Source organism: Dreissena polymorpha, chromosome 13 (assembly GCF_020536995.1).
Source record: "Dreissena polymorpha isolate Duluth1 chromosome 13, UMN_Dpol_1.0, whole genome shotgun sequence".
Taxonomy (NCBI): Eukaryota; Metazoa; Mollusca; class Bivalvia; order Myida; family Dreissenidae; genus Dreissena; species Dreissena polymorpha.
In genome coordinates, this window is record NC_068367.1 from 4,903,677 (window position 1) to 4,921,759 (window position 18,083).

General features: G+C 32.9%; 1 protein-coding gene and 1 long non-coding RNA gene across 4 annotated transcripts in view; both read left to right on the top strand.

Moving 5' to 3' along the window:
• Positions 1-18,083, top strand: part of LOC127855961 (calcitonin gene-related peptide type 1 receptor-like) — a 75,459-nt gene that overhangs the window by 39,700 nt on the left and 17,676 nt on the right. The gene's annotated exons all lie outside the window — the stretch shown is intronic.
• LOC127855963 (uncharacterized) lies at positions 4,031-6,976 on the top strand. Its single transcript, XR_008037798.1, has 3 exons — positions 4,031-4,525; positions 6,179-6,334; positions 6,850-6,976. It is a non-coding gene; the product is annotated as an uncharacterized LOC127855963 (long non-coding RNA).

Below are 18,083 nucleotides of genomic sequence, written 5' to 3' on the forward strand. Positions count from 1 at the left end.
CCCCAGTTACCACTGCTAGCACCGACATACGTCACCACTGCAATCACATGCAGCAGTAACAACTTCAAGTACAGACATCAATTACCACTGCAATAACACGAGGCAGTTACCACTCCAATCACACGCAGCAGTAACCAATGCAATCACAAGAAGAAAGTACCACTGCAGTCACAGGCACAATTTACCACTTCAATCACAGGCAGAAGAAGCATTTGTCATTGCAATCGCAGACAGATGGTACCACTGCTATCACATTTGAATGGTACAATTGTAATCATTGGCATACTTTACCACTGCAATCAAATGCAGCATTTACCACTGCCATCACATCAGCAGTTACCACTGCAATCACACACAGATATAACAACTGCACTGACTGGCAGAAGTTACCATTGCAAGCACATATAGCTGTTTCTACTGCAATCACATGTAACAGTGACCACTTCAAGTGCAGGCAGCAGTTACACATGCAATTGTATGTAGAACTTACCACTTAAATCACGGGCAGCATTTACCACCGCAATACAATGTAAAATCCTTACAAATCGCTGAAAGGATTACACGTTTTCAATTTTGTATTAATATATTGATATTTGGTGTAATTTGCTATATAAAACGTGAATATGTCAATGGCCTCAAATTAATGAGAACAAACAACTAAAGGTGATTTATTTTTAATAAGCTCAATCTGCGCGGATGTGGATTAATTTTGTTCCGTCTGCAAAGCGTTGTGTTAGGCATGTCTGTAGCCAGACTGGACACATAATTAAACTATTTTTTCAATTAAATTCTAAAAATAGTGTCATATAATGTTACATACATGTAAATAGCCGTAAAATGTTACCATGGATTCACATTTTTCGGCAAAGCTTTTGCTTCTTGCCATTTTCCAGCAAACAATATTAGTGATTAAACATGTATTTAACAATATAACCATTTATTGCAATGTTTACAGCTTGTTTGAAAATTTTGAATTATGATGTTTTCATTGTTTAAATTGTTAACACATATTTAATAATGTATGTCAGCCAACCTTATTTCATACAATACAAATGGACATCTACTGTATTCTCTATCAACTGACACATTTCACGCATTTAAACAAACCGACAGCAATCGTATACACATGTTTAAATGTATGAGTTCAATATCATCTGAATTTGTAAAGCCTCATACTTCTAAAGAATAATTTAATATAGAACCAACAAAAGAGTCAAACAACTGACAGGATATTTGGGTTTTATGTGAAAGTAATTGTATTTCATATCTAATGCATTCATGGCTTTAGGGGCTTTAACAAATACTGTTCTTGGTTTAAATTGTTTAAATTAAGACTTTCCGCATAATTCATCACTCTGCTAAAATAGTTAAAGTTATCAGCAACTGTAATATCATTGGCAGTGTATTCCCTGTTTTGGTTTTCTTTTAATCCGTATCTGTTCTAAATACCATTGTTTTTGCTTTTCAGGGTTAACATTAACTTCCAAGAATTGTGGTATAAATGTAATTTAACTTCAGCAAGTGACTTGCCTATATGCTAATCTATATGACAACAAGAGTTGATGTTATCTTGTAGGTTAAGTTCATAAGTTCATGAGTTCAGGGGTTCAGGTGTGCGATTCATAAACTACAAAAAATGGCCTGATTACGGTTTGGTACTAGGCATAACCCCAAAATATAGTCATGGATTTATAAAATGATATTGAAATATTTTAATGAAATTGCATGTCGAAATATTTGCCGGTGAGGAAAAACATTGATCTGAATAAACAAACACTCATATTAAACTAGTTTGAATGTTCGATGACTTGCATGTTAAAGGGGCCTTTTTACAGATTTTGGCATATTTTTGAAGTTTGTCATTAAATGCTTTGTATTGATAAATGTAAACATTGGATCTGAAAAGCTCCAGTAAAAAATCAAGAATAAAATTAAAAAAGAAAAAAAAGTAGCCGGTACCAGGGCTCGAACCAGTGACCCCAGGAGTCCTGGAGTTAGTCTGAAGTAAAAACGTAATAGACCTCTCGGCTATTCCGCCGGGTATACGCAGGTGAAGTATTTTATACATTATATATAAGCAATCTTTGTAGTTTCGTAAATATAAACGACAACAGAACTCTCCAAATTATTCAATCGTTTCGCGTTGCAACGCTTTATAATTTTTAGGTTTTCAATTCGTCAAAAGATACATATAATGGCTATATTGGACTATGGTAAATGTTCAGTAATACTGTTTCCTCACAAATATCATAATTAAAACGAAAATCTGCGAATCTGAAACAACTTTTTTCAATATTGTCAATTTACCAAACCGTGAAAAGATCCCATTAACACTTTTTTTACCTGAACAAAAATCACTGCAGCACGTAGCGTATGCATGCTCGAATACATCAATAATAAATTTATAAAAAGTAGACCAAATGTGTTGATTTCTACCTTTATCAATAACGTGTCTATAAATATATTTAAATGACATAATTAGAGTTATCCTTTAGCAGATTATTATTCCATAATTCTAGAAAATTGCTTAATTAAAAGCTAAAGGTGTGAGTGGTTTTTATTTAAATATACTCATACATAAGCTAAGAACCTCAAACACATATTGGGCTTTGGTTTTTGTCTTAGATACATATTTATTTAAACACATACCTCTGTAAATCAACTTTTCAGCGCGTTGTTCATGACACTTTTCAAAAGAATCTTGAACTCTTAAACAAAGCGTTTCTGTCAGTTCTGTAAAGCAAGACTTGCGAAGAAGAAAAGTATTTTAACGACAACATGCAATCGTATCTTATCTATTGCATACGTGTTTCGTTTGTTTGTCAATGCGTTTAAGCTGACCTGTGCAATCAGTGTGAAATGTTAGGACCGCGTTTTAAACGTGGTACTTTGTGTGTCGTCAGACGTCAGTGGTCCATCAACTTTTTATTTATACATACTCTTATCCAAAACCGATAAACATTTAAAACAAAATGTACAGGGATGAATTCATTAGTGAAATACTATGCCAATATGTCAAAGCAAAGAAAAATCAAATGAACACATCGGGTCACCTTTATGCCATTCGTTTAACCTAGTCAGAATATTTGTTCTAGTGTATATAAGCTGAGTTTAAAATCGTGTCACGTGCTGTCAAACGCTAGGTCATTAAAATTATATAAATATATTTTTGCTCAATCTTTGATAACTTTGTGAGAGCATTTGTCCCAATTATATATTTAACAATTGAAAACTTGTTGCTTTCCATGAACCTCATTGTAATAATAGGTAGGGTCTTTTTTTCCTTATATGGGAATAACGAAACGTGTGAGCACTCTGGAATTCATATTTGTTTCAATCATCTTGTCTTTGGAAATTTTATGAGTAAATGTGTTATTATATGATATCTCAGACGAGTTTGAAAATTATTAATGGTAGAAAGAAAATAAGAAAAAAAATTACAAAAGCATTTCAAAATTTATCGGACTTTAAGGTCTCAGGTGAGCAACCTTAGGCTTCATGCTCATGTATCTTATTCTTTTTGCACGCTAGTTAAACATTCACACAGGTTTCATATTCGTAACCGCCATGCAGTATCCTGTTATGTTACATGAAACTTTCCTTTGTCAATGACAGAGAAAGGGAACAAATCTGATTGAAGCAATTTATAAGAAAGATAAGCTCCGAACATCTCGATGATCGTGTCTTTGTGTTGTTAAAAACCGCCAGGTACGAAAGTTGAGTATTTTTGGCAATCTATGGTGTTAAATTATGATGGTCTATTGTACAGTTGCACGCTACATTTACAGTACTAAGGATAGCCATAGATTGCGACGAACGACACTACAAAGAGTGTGTAACATACTTATAAACCAAAGACAAACTTAGATATGTAAACGCGTTGTCATTACATTTAATCTATATAGTACCGCAGTGACTACTGTGTCAACCGTGCGTATGATGTTTTATTAATGTCTGTAATAAGAAACATGTACTGTCATATGGTGATGCGTTTTTTCATTTGCACAAAAAAAGCTTTCAACAGCATACTTCTGCATAAAATAATATACACTCTTGTCAAGTAATGTATATTCTACAACGATGAACTGAAAACTCTTCTCAATACTTGACACAATTACTAAAAACTTCATATTTGAATAATTTGATATTGGCGCTTGGCCGCTTTAAGACAGAAGGGACGAAATGAGATCTGTAATATTCGGGCAATATCGCCGTATTCGGAAAGTGTTCGGCAACGATTTGAAAACTACGTCGAAGTCCGGAAATAATACTTAAATCAAGAAATAATTGAGTGCTTTTTATCTTAAGAACTAAAACACATTATAAATGTGTGTGTGTGTTTATTTTAACTTTCATTTCAATTTATTTTAATTAATTCGTTTGAATTTTCTTTTTCGTTCATAACTTCACAGCTGAAGACATTTTGTTGCAAAATGAAAGTGCGTAAAAAGGCCAAGCGGTTTGCAAACACAAAAAAATGTGATACCGATAACCAATGTTGTTCTGCTGTTCCATTACTATTACGGTATGTTTTATTCATATTTTCTATGCATACACAAATTATACTCTTATTAATTGTAGCTTATGAATTACGACATTCTACAACTTTTATAATTGTATGATATATCAAGAATTTATGTGATTTATTGACACATAATATTGACGAATTGACTTGCCGTTGGTGTTTGACATCTCTCAGATGCCATGTGGAAGCATTGCCTGGAAAAGTTTCCAGAGGAAATTTTGTTCTTGTCAAGTTTGATTCAGAGCCAGCTTAAGAAACCTTCGACCTTGGACCTTTTTCATGCGCACAAAATAAAACTCATTTACAAGAATATTATATTGTTGAGAGTATCAACGTGTCATCATATTCCATCATGGATCGCATATGTTCATGTTTGAGGTCCGGGGGTCGTCTATTTGTGAAGTGCTTGTTGTCCTTAACAATAATTGTTTCTCATAACAAACAATCCAATCAGACGTCAGTATGAAGCTAAACATGGGATAATTAAATTTTTAGAAAAAAGTATTTTGTAAATTTATTACAGTTCGAGGCACAGTGATTCTGGATATAACTCAGATTGCTTTAGTTGATTTGAAAACGGGTACGAAGTTCTCCACATATGTGAAGCCATCAGTGCCGAATTCTCTCGAAGCCCAGAAAGTAGCTGGCATCTCTGTTTATGCTACTGTCAACATTTCTGTAAATGGTGGCAATGTGGATCGTTTCTTCATTACAACATTTATATGTGCTATGTAAGATTGGAAATACCTCGACATTTTGTGGTGAAGTGCAGCTCTATGCATGGGTTGCCTTTGGACAGTGGTTGAGCTAACGATTTTATGAGTAATATTTTTTTCAATCAATTTTAAGGTAAATTGTATAATATATCAGAGTGTATAAATGTCGCTTTTAATAAGAAACTAGAAAACTCAAAAATAGATGTGATATACACATTTATACTGAAGTACATTGCGTGATAATGAATGGGGGTAGGAATAATCAAAGTGTAATTTCTTGAGATAGAAACGGTAAAACTTCCTGAAATTTATTTTTTATGTATAATATATAATGTGTGAAATTAATATGTACAAAATGTGAATTTCATCCCTCTAAAAATGACATAAAACGAAGTTAAAGTTTTGTGTTACTGAACGATTTTTTGTTCTTTTCGCCATTTCATCCAGATAAGTGCACATATTATTGGAAATAGGCATAATTCGCTTTCTGTGACACTTTATTCATGCTGTGTCTACTAGCACAATCCATTTGTGTATGTTTATTAAATTATTTCTCAAAATATATGTATATGCAATTTGAAAACACTAAACATTTTTGATTTAGGATCACTCCATTAAAAACGCCCAACCAAGTTAATGGGTAGGTGTATCCACCCAAACATAGAAATTTAAATGGTTGGTAAAATGTATTAAAAGTTTGCAATAAGTTTAGATTTACAATGTGAAAATTATAAAAATAGTTTGTTTTGTTTTTCTGAAAAAGCTCCCAATAGGCTCCCACTACCTTAAGAGTTTGACTAGTTTATTCAAAGTTATTTATCTGTTTTCTTATTAATTATATAGTTCTGGTGTTAATGGAGATTTACTATGTTTAGATTCTTGTTGTAGTCTTTGTAGAATTTAAATCCATGTTACAATCCTTTTTGCACGCTTTAAGGTTTACACCTGCGTCAAACAAGATGCGAACGGTCTGATTGATTTGGCAATCAACTATGTCAACTATGCTGTATGCGTTCTAAATTTTAACCATGGATAAATTGCGTTGTTCTGTAAAGTATGTCTCAGTACCATGTATGACAGCAGGATAAATGAGGTTCGTATTTCTATGTTTTTTTTTCAAATCTTGATCGTTATAAGTTTAAATTGTAACTCTTCATAGAAAATGTTCAAAATATAAATTAAGAACCTCAGGGGGTTTATAAACTGCTCGCTATTGAAATACGTCTACTGTTTTTCCCAACATATTTCTTGAAAATCAAGTTCTTTTTTTATTTCCATTGACCCTGATTCTTACTTGGCTAACATGATGTGAAGATAAATATTGTGACCAAGTATCACTAGCATAAATGCAAAAATATGTTTCTTAATTGGACACACCTATTTTTATATATTTTAATTTCCGACCTCGTTTCGAGCACACTTTAACAAGATTCAGACATAGCATTGAAATTGTTTAGATATATAGTAACGAACAAATTTTGAGTTAGATCGATTCATACATTTGGCTGCTATAGTGTTCATACATTAGTTCTAAATATGATCTAGCGACTATGATGTTGATCCATCATGACAAGAATAGAACTTATATTTTGGAAATATCTTTTCCAGGTCAACCTTCTGACCGATAAACATCAAGCTTAAGCCTTATATGTGTCAACTAGATCTACACCAACACAACAAATGACGATTTCATTTTTTATTAATAAGATTTTACCGGTAACTTACATGTTTTTGCCTCATTAAACCTAGCTTTAAAGAAAACTATGCAAAAAACCAGGCACATTCTAGTATGAAATGGGTAAAATATCATTTTGCAATCGACATACTACAATCACAGTCCACGCATTAACCTTTCAGAAATCTGAGTACTGATTTTGTGTATTGTGTAAAGTTTCGATTGAAGGGATACATGTCCTCTTTATTCAGCGATATATCTTGAGGCATGGATAAATTTATGAACAGTAACTCAAACAATGGATACCGATTTTTGTTTTCATAAATATCTGTTTTGGTTGCTTTGGTTGTGCTTTTTGCATTTGGTTTCACTTTATCTAGTGATCAGTTAGAGAAATAGTTTAGTGTATTAGCTTCGCAATTTGTATGATATCACAGGTTTTATATTTGCAACACTTGCCGTTACAAAAATTGTTTTTGCCTCGGGTGCATATCACAATTAAAGTAGAAAAACATTATTGTACATGGTAATCGTATATCAACCTGTTCATGACAAAAATTTTACAGTGAGAACTTTGCCGATTTCGTTGACACTTACAAGATCATTGAACAAAATTAAAGATATAACAGTTTAGAGGCATCTCGTTAAGACATGCTGTTAAAATGTAACATCTGCAAGAGAAAACATATTCCCCGAGACATAGAAGACTATTGTTCTTGATTTGATATTTTTCAACATTAATTGTAAAACGTAACTGTTTTGCGAATGTGCAATTATTAATCTTGCTTTATTTTGTTGAATTAAATATCAACACCAGAATACACTCAATCTCGCTATCAGTAGACATTTTCGGTTACTTTCATAATCGTGCATTTTGAAATCCGCATAGTACAAGACGAGCAGTTGACCTGAAAGAAAAAAACATAAAACCTGGTAATACTTATATAATATTGCATGTAGATATTGTAGGTATATACAATCAATGCATACGGAGGAAAGTGATGTCAACTAATCCCGGAGCCCGGGGCTGACACCAATCTTCAATTGGGTCATATTCACTATAGCATGTCTTCGACATTCATTTTATTGAACCTTACAACCATGCTGTGATATTTATAGCGAATCAGATACATTTATATTTAAAACTCAGTCGCTCAGCAAAATTTATTTGTTATGTACATTTTAATAAGGGTCATCCGATTTTATCGTATATTTAGGGAAACTTTGGCCAACGCTCGGGGTGTATTAAAATAGCTCGATCGGGGTTTACTTCTTTCGTAACGTACATTGCATGACAAATAAGCACACATTCATAAGGGGTTTTGCTATTGGGAAACAAAGTGACGTAAAATTAAAACTTTTTACAAGAATAACAAACGCTGTCAGAAGACAGCACGATCGACTTTTCGAGTGCTTGACAGTATAACGTAAGCCACCATGGGGATATTGTTAATATTCAATATGGTCAATGTACATTGTAATATAGTCATATTCTAACTGGAAGAGGACCATAATTGAAACATATTGATATTGTTTTATGTTTAAAAGATGTGGTATATTATAGAAGATTCTGAGTTCAGGTATATTTTCCACAATCTATTGACATAGAGACATAAAACAAACTAAAAATATTATATTTCAAGTTTGATAGCAATAGCTTGGGTGGGACACCTTAACACAAAACTTAACCAAATCTTCAATTTTCTTAGTATAAAAAAAGGGCACAACTCTAAAAATAATGCTGACAGAGTAATGCACCTTGACCTACACAATTTTCTTGTTGCCATAAAGAAGTACTCCAAGTTTGAGTTAATTATCTTTGATAGTGTTAAAGTTATTTGACTTAATAAAACACTTTAACCAGCGCCGACGCCGACGCTGGGGCGAATGGTATAGCTCTCATTTTTCTTCGAAAAGTCGATCTAAAAACGAGTTTGTATTGTTTTTGCTGCATGCAAAAACCGTATTGTCAGATTGGTCAATGGTACGCATAAAATAATTTGAATCCTTCAAACGCAATAGGTATCGTAAAATGTATGTAATACACTGAACAATTTTTCTTGGACGGGCACTTAATAACAGCGCTAAATGTAAAACAAGGAACACGATTGTGAAGTATTTCATATGCCTACTCTATTCTAGGGACAACCAATTGGAATCGACACCGTTGTCATTAAATATGCTATATGAGCGACGTTGAAAGAAACAAAATAATATATTATGGCATATGTATTCGTTCAGCCTAGTTATGATCTGCTATACGCAGATATATATACGTATACGTATGCCGAGGCATCTGTGAGGCTACACTGTTCTTATTGCCTATTTTCAAAGGAAGAGGCTCCTATTTGGAACAACACTGTGTTGATTTGTTCAAAGGTCAATTTTTGCAGGGCACGGTTCGTATATAGAGCAATGCCAATTACTGCAGAACGAGGCCCATAATTGGAGCAATACTGTGTGGCTGTCCATTTTGGCAGGACGCGGCTCCTATAAAAGTTTAACACTCATTGACCTTAAAATCGATTTATAATCGGCTCGTTGAATTAATAAACTATTTTGAACAATTTGTGCTAGACTTATAACTTATTAATACTTAATTTGTAACCATATTGTAATTCATCGTTAAATTGTAATCATGTATCTGCCAAAAAAAACGCTAATCTCGTTCACACATGCATAAACAGTTTTTTCTTTTATAAATTATTCTTTAGCATTTTATCAAGATTTGTAAAAATATAATTTAAACAACTTATCGACCGACACCATATTAAGTATTTGATTGTGTCAAGTTCTTATCGTACAGCTCCTCTTTAATTGTTCATGAAATAGGCCACTTTCTTGTGAGTGACACATGTTCGAGATAAGCAACAGTTGCATATGCTCATTTAAATTCTTTCATTCTTCTTTTGATCCATATGTATACATTTTATTCTATAAAATGAACTTTTACAGGCTCGTAATTGACATTTATAGCCCTTCAACAGATTTGAAAACAAATCAAGACTCTTAAAATGTGTAGGTTTGATATATCTCGGTGTGTGCTGAAACCGTTTCGGGTAGTTGAATGGATAGAAAACACTTGCTCCATTTTGAATTATTATGTTATACGTTGATTAGTTGTTTGAACTTTTCTAATTGTTGCTTTTCACAGATCTACATGTTTCCGTGAGTTTTAAACGAACAAAATTTAGTGAAACACAGCGCCTGTTGCACATTTTCATTTCAACCTCCACAACTAATATGTATATTAGAAGAAACATGTGTTTATCAGTGTTTAAGTAATGGGACACAGGCTTGAGTCGTAATCTTCTGAAAGATACGCCTCAAACGCCTACGTGTTTGCATTTGTTAATTTCCGATTCTGCAAGATTTGAACGATATACAAATAGCAAGTGATAATTCATTTTCCTCCTGCATAATCAAATGTTATAACAATTCTTTTACTCTAAAATTGTAAGATAGGTTCTAACCCTGTGCAAAATGATAACATCAATAATCAAGATTTGAACATACGCTCTTTATATATTTTGATATTCTAATTTCTTTGTTCTGTCAAGCGTGTTTTGTATGACAACGTATACTTGGCAACATAATAAACGAAATCTACATAGCTCTATAATAATTAAGGATTGTTAAACATGACACGGTAATTTATCTTAAACATCTTTTTTATAACATAAATACCTTTGCTCTTTTTGCACATGTTCTATTAACAGAACAGAACAGAACAGAACAGAACAGAACAGAACAGAACAGAACAGAACAGAACAGAACAGACATTTTATTTAGACTTATACATAAGTACATCGTCTTAATACAAACAGTATAAAATAAATATGTCACATTTTCATTACATTTAAGTTCAAAACAAATATATTTATAAAACAAACAAAAAATACAAAAGAAGAAAAAGCATATAGTAAATTTTCTAAACATATAATGACAGAAAGATTTGTAGGTGATACCGGTTATATGGTATTATTGATAAATGAATTGCGAATTACAAATGCTTCTTTTATATATTTACACAACTTGACAAGTTCGTTTTTATCGGATGAAGTCAGTAAATGGTGATACTTAAACACAGATGGATTAACATATAAATACCTTTTAAGGTATTTTTGTCGTAAAACACTAAAACATGGACAAATACAAACAAAGTGAAACTCATCTTCAATATCTCTATTATTGCAACAAACACAGTATATTTCGTATATTCTATTAACAAAAGTTGGTTCCGTAAAAATAGTAGCATCATTTGCTTACAAAATGTTAGTTATTTCATTTCATTGATAACTGCGGTTTAAGATTCCGACAACTGATGATTAACAGTTTTATTAGCTTAATTCTTAAACTACGCAATGTTGTTCTATTTCCTTTTGTCAGCAAACTGAAATCTCGTAGAAATGATGTTCGCCTCAGGCATGTCGTCAACGACAAAAGATTTTTCAAGGCAGATGTTTTAAATTTTCCTTTAATGTTGTCGAGAAAAACCAGATCTGTGTTTTACATGTTTACCTTTAGATGGCTTTTAAACAAATCTCGTTTCTTTCATATTAAATGTTCAGCAACGATAATGCTGGTTTCGTACTAAATAATGCTGTCACAGATTAGATGTAGGTTATGCAATTTACGTTTCTTAAGAATTGGATTCCAACTATGTTTTATGGTTGCCCACTAAGTAATGGTATCACATACTTGATCGAGGGTTGAGTGCGGAACTGTCGTATATCATAAAGAAATCTTAAGCAGTTTGAACTGTTCCGAAAGAAAGATTGGAGAGGTAGATTGTGCAGTGTAGGTTTTATAAAGTCAAGTCAAGAGACTTTTATTGTCAATCTAAATTTGATTTGAATATACGATAAGTATTAAGTTTTGACAAGTTACCAATATAACTTACCTATGCTTGTCAACCGATATCCTTTATACGTTGACAGATACTATTACCATCACTTGTGGTTATCTCAGATTTATTATACCAAAAAGGCAATTGTAATTACTGGGGCAATGTCTTCAGTTAATAGCCCAGTTAGTATAAAAAGAATTAACGTCATCAGAATCTAGCAACAATTTATTAAGAACGGAATCAAGTGTCTACTATATTTTGAACCAAAATTTAATGATACGCATCTTTCTCACACACTCATAAGGAAACACCCAGCTTGCAATTCACTGTTTGTTTGTGGTCGAATAGACAGTTTCTGTTTTATTAATTGTAAATGGACTTTCTCTATGTCGGGGCTGGGGTGGAATTCCCAAATCTCAGTACCGTAGGTCAATATTGCAAAATTATAGCATTAAAAGACGTGTTTTATCAGCAATACTGAATGCAATTTCAGAACTGTTTTTTTAACCACATATTTTTAAGTTTCTGTCTTCTGGATGAGGGATATGTGCCGCCATGAATACAAAAAGGCAATTCTAATTACTGGGGCAATGTCTTCAGTTAATAGCCCAGTTAGTATAAAAAGAATTAACGTCATCAGAATCTAGCAACAATTTATTAAGAACGGAATCAAGTGTCTACTATATTTTGAACCAAAATTTAATGATACGCATCTTTCTCACACACTCTTAAGGAAACACCCAGCTTGCAATTCACTGTTTGTTTGTGGTCGAATAGACAGTTTCTGTTTTATTAATTGTAAATGGACTTTCTCTATGTCGGGGCTGGGTTGGAATTCCCAAATCTCAGTACCGTAGGTCAATATTGCAAAATTATAGCATTAAAAGACGTGTTTTATCAGCAATACTGAATGCAATTTCAGAACTGTTTTTTTAACCACATATTTTTAAGTTTCTGTCTTCTGGATGAGGGATATGTGCCGCCATGAATACAAAAAGGCAATTCTAATTACTGGGGCAATGTCTTCAGTTAATAGCCCAGTTAGTATAAAAAGAATTAACGTCATCAGAATCTAGCAACAATTTATTAAGAACGGAATCAAGTGTCTACTATATTTTGAACCAAAATTTAATGATACGCATCTTTCTCACACACTCATAAGGAAACACCCAGCTTGCAATTCACTGTTTGTTTGTGGTCGAATAGACAGTTTCTGTTTTATTAATTGTAAATGGACTTTCTCTATGTCGGGGCTGGGGTGGAATTCCCAAATCTCAGTACCGTAGGTCAATATTGCAAAATTATAGCATTAAAAGACGTGTTTTATCAGCAATACTGAATGCAATTTCAGAACTGTTTTTTTAACCACATATTTTTAAGTTTCTGTCTTCTGGATGAGGGATATGTGCCGCCATGAATACAGATGCACTTTTTCAGAAATACTTTTAAAGCAGTTATAATTGAATTGTTACTATGAATATAAGTTTAAAACTATTATACACGAACTTTGAATGCAAGATTGTATTTTGCCCGAAAATATCATAGCGGTAAATGAATTCAAGAGAACGGTCATGATTCGATAACTACCTTCAATATCAGTGTCACACTTGACCCAAAAGCAAACTGTACAAAATATAAACACCATTATTCACGCGTCAAAGTACTTAATGTGTGTATTAACCGCATGACAGCATATCTCTAGTGATATTGGTCTTGTCTAGAATGACATTTTGCTACTCGTTTAACTGTGTTCACCGAACATTTATTGGTTGATGCATTTGCACCGTCATATTTTGTTGAATAATTTGATTGACATGTACCAAAATGTAACGTCGTACATCAACATCTTTCAAATGCTTTTAAAAAATATAGATATGTCTTTACTATAATATTTCAATATCATTAATCCAACATTGTTTTATTCTTAAATAATAAAAAACATAAAAAGTCTATAACAAAAGAACAATGTCAAAGGTTTAAACAATGCAACACAGAATAATTATAATTAGGTAATTCCGTATAAACATTATTCCACTCATTACCAGTGGCGTTGCTTGTAATACACATACAATGCAAATACGGTTAATTAAGAAGAATAAACCAAAAATCCGACATAACGTTTTTACAACTTTGAAGATACTGATCTTATAAAATTATCTGATTTCAACTGTAAAATATCGTGTCATTGCACAGAACGAATTGCATATTTACCGATATTTAAATAGTGTTCATATAAGACATATTCATAAAATAAACACACGATAACAAAACTCACAAACAAAAATGCACTTGTTAAAATATTACATGTTCCAATTACAATTTAATCGGAATCATAAGTACAAAACATTACAACGTCACACACCATAAAAGTTTTCAATGTTTATCAACAATACAGAAAATGTGTATCACTATAAACTTAACCGAATCAATTGTAGTTATACATACATGGAATAAAATTATCTGCATTTCCCAGCAAATCGATTCGAGTAACAACCTCGAAAACGGCTAACACCGCGCCAAAGAAGTTGTCAGTCGGGTTAAACCAGGTCAAAAACAAATATATTATGCTTAACTTGTTTATTCAATTTGCATAATGAAGTAACACGATTTAGTAACACATATTAGTACAGCTGTTGATCCGTGCATGATGCAAGAATTTAATTGACCTATATGCACTTGCACACGTTTATTACTTCTTTTGGTAAGTAGTGGTCAAGACTATAATTTAAACTAAAGTTATTCATATAACCAATGCTACATTGCAGATGATTTGCAACGGCACGTTGAAAGTGGTGACTTTTTTGTAGCGTAAAAAATCATTCCAAATACAACTCTGTATTTATCGACCATTTCTTAAACTGAAGACTTTGAAGAAAAATGTGAAGTGAGAGTGTGATTTCTTTAAAAGCCCATACACACTAAAATCAACCAATAATCGTACAATATTTCGAAACATTAAGTTAAAACATAAAAAGTCAATGTTCCGTATAACAAGATCCAAAATGTCAACGCTGTGGTAATGTAACATAGATTTAAACGATCCAAAATGCTATTTTTATTTTTTGCGTGTCATAATTTATTCAATGTGAATTTCCGGCTACGATATCCGAAGATTTACGAGCAATCGCGAGATTGGCTTCGGGCAGCTTCGGAAACACGACGTAGTTTTTATGAATACGTCGTTCTTCCGACGCTGCCCGAGGATGGTCTCGCGTTCGCTCGTAAATCTTCGAATATCTTGGCGAGAACTTAACATGGAATATATTGTAGCAAAACATATAAAAACGAGCATTTTGATCTCGTTTAATCTATGTTACCATACCACATCTAGCGTTTAAAGTTCAGTTATTGCTCATAGGAACACTGTTTTTTTATGGATTAACTTTATTTCACGAAATGTTTTGCGAAATCTTCGTTCATTGTGAGTATTTATGTTACTTTAAGGAATCTTTAATTTTGAGTGGAATTTTGCATTTACTTCTTGTTTATTTGGAAACATTGTTGTCGTCCAAGTAAACTCAGTTTGTTATGCGCTTGATGCAGATCCAAGGCGCGCGGGTCCGATTTACCGCCATGTCACATAACATGTTTGGGTATTAGTTATGGAATTCTTTCTATAATGGACTCTTGACTGAATTGCTGTCATTACTGCAATGACAACGTGATGTTTCGGCATAGCTGTTAAACCCAGCTATTGATCTTACCTGACCTTTGAAAGTGTCCAATAAAATTCGAATGCAATTTCCCGCCAATAAATACATGTTATTTTCGTACTAGAGAAAAGTACCCAAACTGAGTATCTTTCACAAACCAATATAAATGCCGTATGTATAATTTTTAAGATATGTCTTGTTAACAATAATCCCGTATTTTCACAAACGGAGCTGGAGTCTGACACTTAACGCAACTCAGAAGGATAATATTTTATTTGATACATAGCACACATATAAAAGGTATTTATATTCATCTTAAGGTTTTTAGTGATCGTTTGCCGATGCATCAATAATATTATGTCGAGGTTTCATTGTATTGTTTTTCCACCCGTATGTGTTGACGTATTATCAAAGATTTTGTTATGCAGTATACTTTTATAAATTAGTTTTAAGTGTGTATAACAAATTATACTTTAATTATCGTTAATAAATGTTTCATGTTTATTTAAAAGCAATCGAAATCTGTTCAAAAAAGTAAACTTTCTTTGTTCATTACAGTTTAAGGACACATAACAAGCGAAAAAATATGGCTTTTACTGAGCAAATAGCATTGTTCCATTTGTATAAAGTGCTCTTATTTGTGAGAATTGAGAAATAATTATCGATTAATCCATGTAACATTTATGGATGTGTTAAAGAGCTCCAGTAAGAATACCTGGCAATAGATTACAATCTTATTTCCCTGCTTTAGTTATGATTTTAACCAATCCTTTTGACATTTTAATAATGCCCCGAAAACAGACACGGATTTGTCCAGAGTATCGTTAATTAAACTATTCGCATGTTCATTAGATGTATTGCTGGTTTCGCCAAATGTCCAATAATTACCTGATATTTAAGATGTCGTCATGTAAAGTATAAAGCGCAGCAGCAAAACAAACAATAACTGCACCTCATGGTTCGTCGCACCTGTAACTATGAAACAAGTTACACGGCTAAAAATCTTGGCAATACGACATGAACTATGTCATTCCGATAGTCACATATGAAGCAAAATAAAACCAATTCGAAAATAGTCCATGCCGTTTGATATAAAAAAACATAAAACATAGTTTAGCTCAAACTCCAAGAAGAGATCGACTCAAAAGTCATTTTTTTTCAAAGTTTAGTCAAAATATCGACTCAAGTTTGTTCATGATATTATGCCCTGGTTGTTATCAACAAATTATCAATTTCGTTAAGAGTTTCATACCGCATTAGCATTTGTTGACAGTATAAAAATGGTAATTATAGAAACAGGTCTTAGCAGAAATACCTGATACCGAAAGAGATGCATGACATTACTTCATATATTTCCATTCTTATGTAAATTTCAGAACATAATTTATGCTGAATGTGCGGTTGGGTAAATTTTCAAAGCCCGGGCTGCAGTCAAATCAACCGTTTTTCACATTGAAACGTGGATACAGCTGTATACATATAAGGAGAAAATGGATATTTAACTGCGTATGAGCATGACATATCTCGTACACAATTCAAATAATGAGCATCTTCTCTGCTCATTCAGGTGAAATATATCAACCATATTATGATTCAAAAAACGAAATAAATGCTCCTTAAAGAAAAAAAATTCATCTGTTTCTATGAAGCCGATACTGCTAGAATATTACATGATATTCTGACATTTAAGAAGGCAGTGTGTTTAAAAAATAACATTAGTCATTTATATATACCTCAAGCGGGTCTTATTATATATTTTAGCATTTTACAATGTTTAGGATACGTCATGGTCGGCGTGAGCATCTCACCAAAGTAATATAAATACCCCCAACATACAGTAAGATAAGTGTTTTGTTTCCTAAATATTTAACCTACTGGCCTGTATGTGTGCTTATTACATTTTCAAAGCGTATCGTACTGAAACGAAGCCGACCGCTCTCGAAGCAGACACATGTTGGACTTATATTTGCCGTAAATTGCGGTCAAGATGCTCCATTAGTAATAAAGTCTCGACAGATTGTTCGTCAACTTGTTTGTTAAATAGATTTCTTAGCAAAACTGGAGTCTCGTCATGCGAAAATGAGTATTATTTCGTATGCTTCCAGCTAGCTCTATACCTGCCTGCGCAGTCTGGCCAGGACTTATCCTTTTCCCTTTGAAGTTACGCAATTTTTAGTGGTCGCGTTAGCGGACAGTGTTGCTCCAGACCTAACTTTGCAGATGCGCATGCTTGTCCGGAGCTACGCTTGTCGCATATTGCATAAGGCTTATTTTCACAAAGCGCGGCCCATAGATCCCCAACATTTCATCAATGACTCAATCTTTTGAAAAGACTTTGTTGTTTTCAAACTCTTATGGGTGTGCTATAATTCTTTATAAACCTTTGAAATGTTATGAACGAAAGATTTTAAATGGGAATAATTGATACCAGAAACATTATCAGTAAAAGAATTAATCATTCATACATCACACACACATTTCAATAAAACTTGGACCAACTCGTAAAGACGTTTACCTTTATATTAGCGTATTTTTTTGTTTGTTTTAGATTGATAAGAATCGTCTTAAAATAATCGTAAGTTTGTGTCCTTTTTTATTATATTATCTGACACCAAATGAAGCCTCACTAGTCACAAATATTAAACAAAGGCCTCAAGGCAACAAA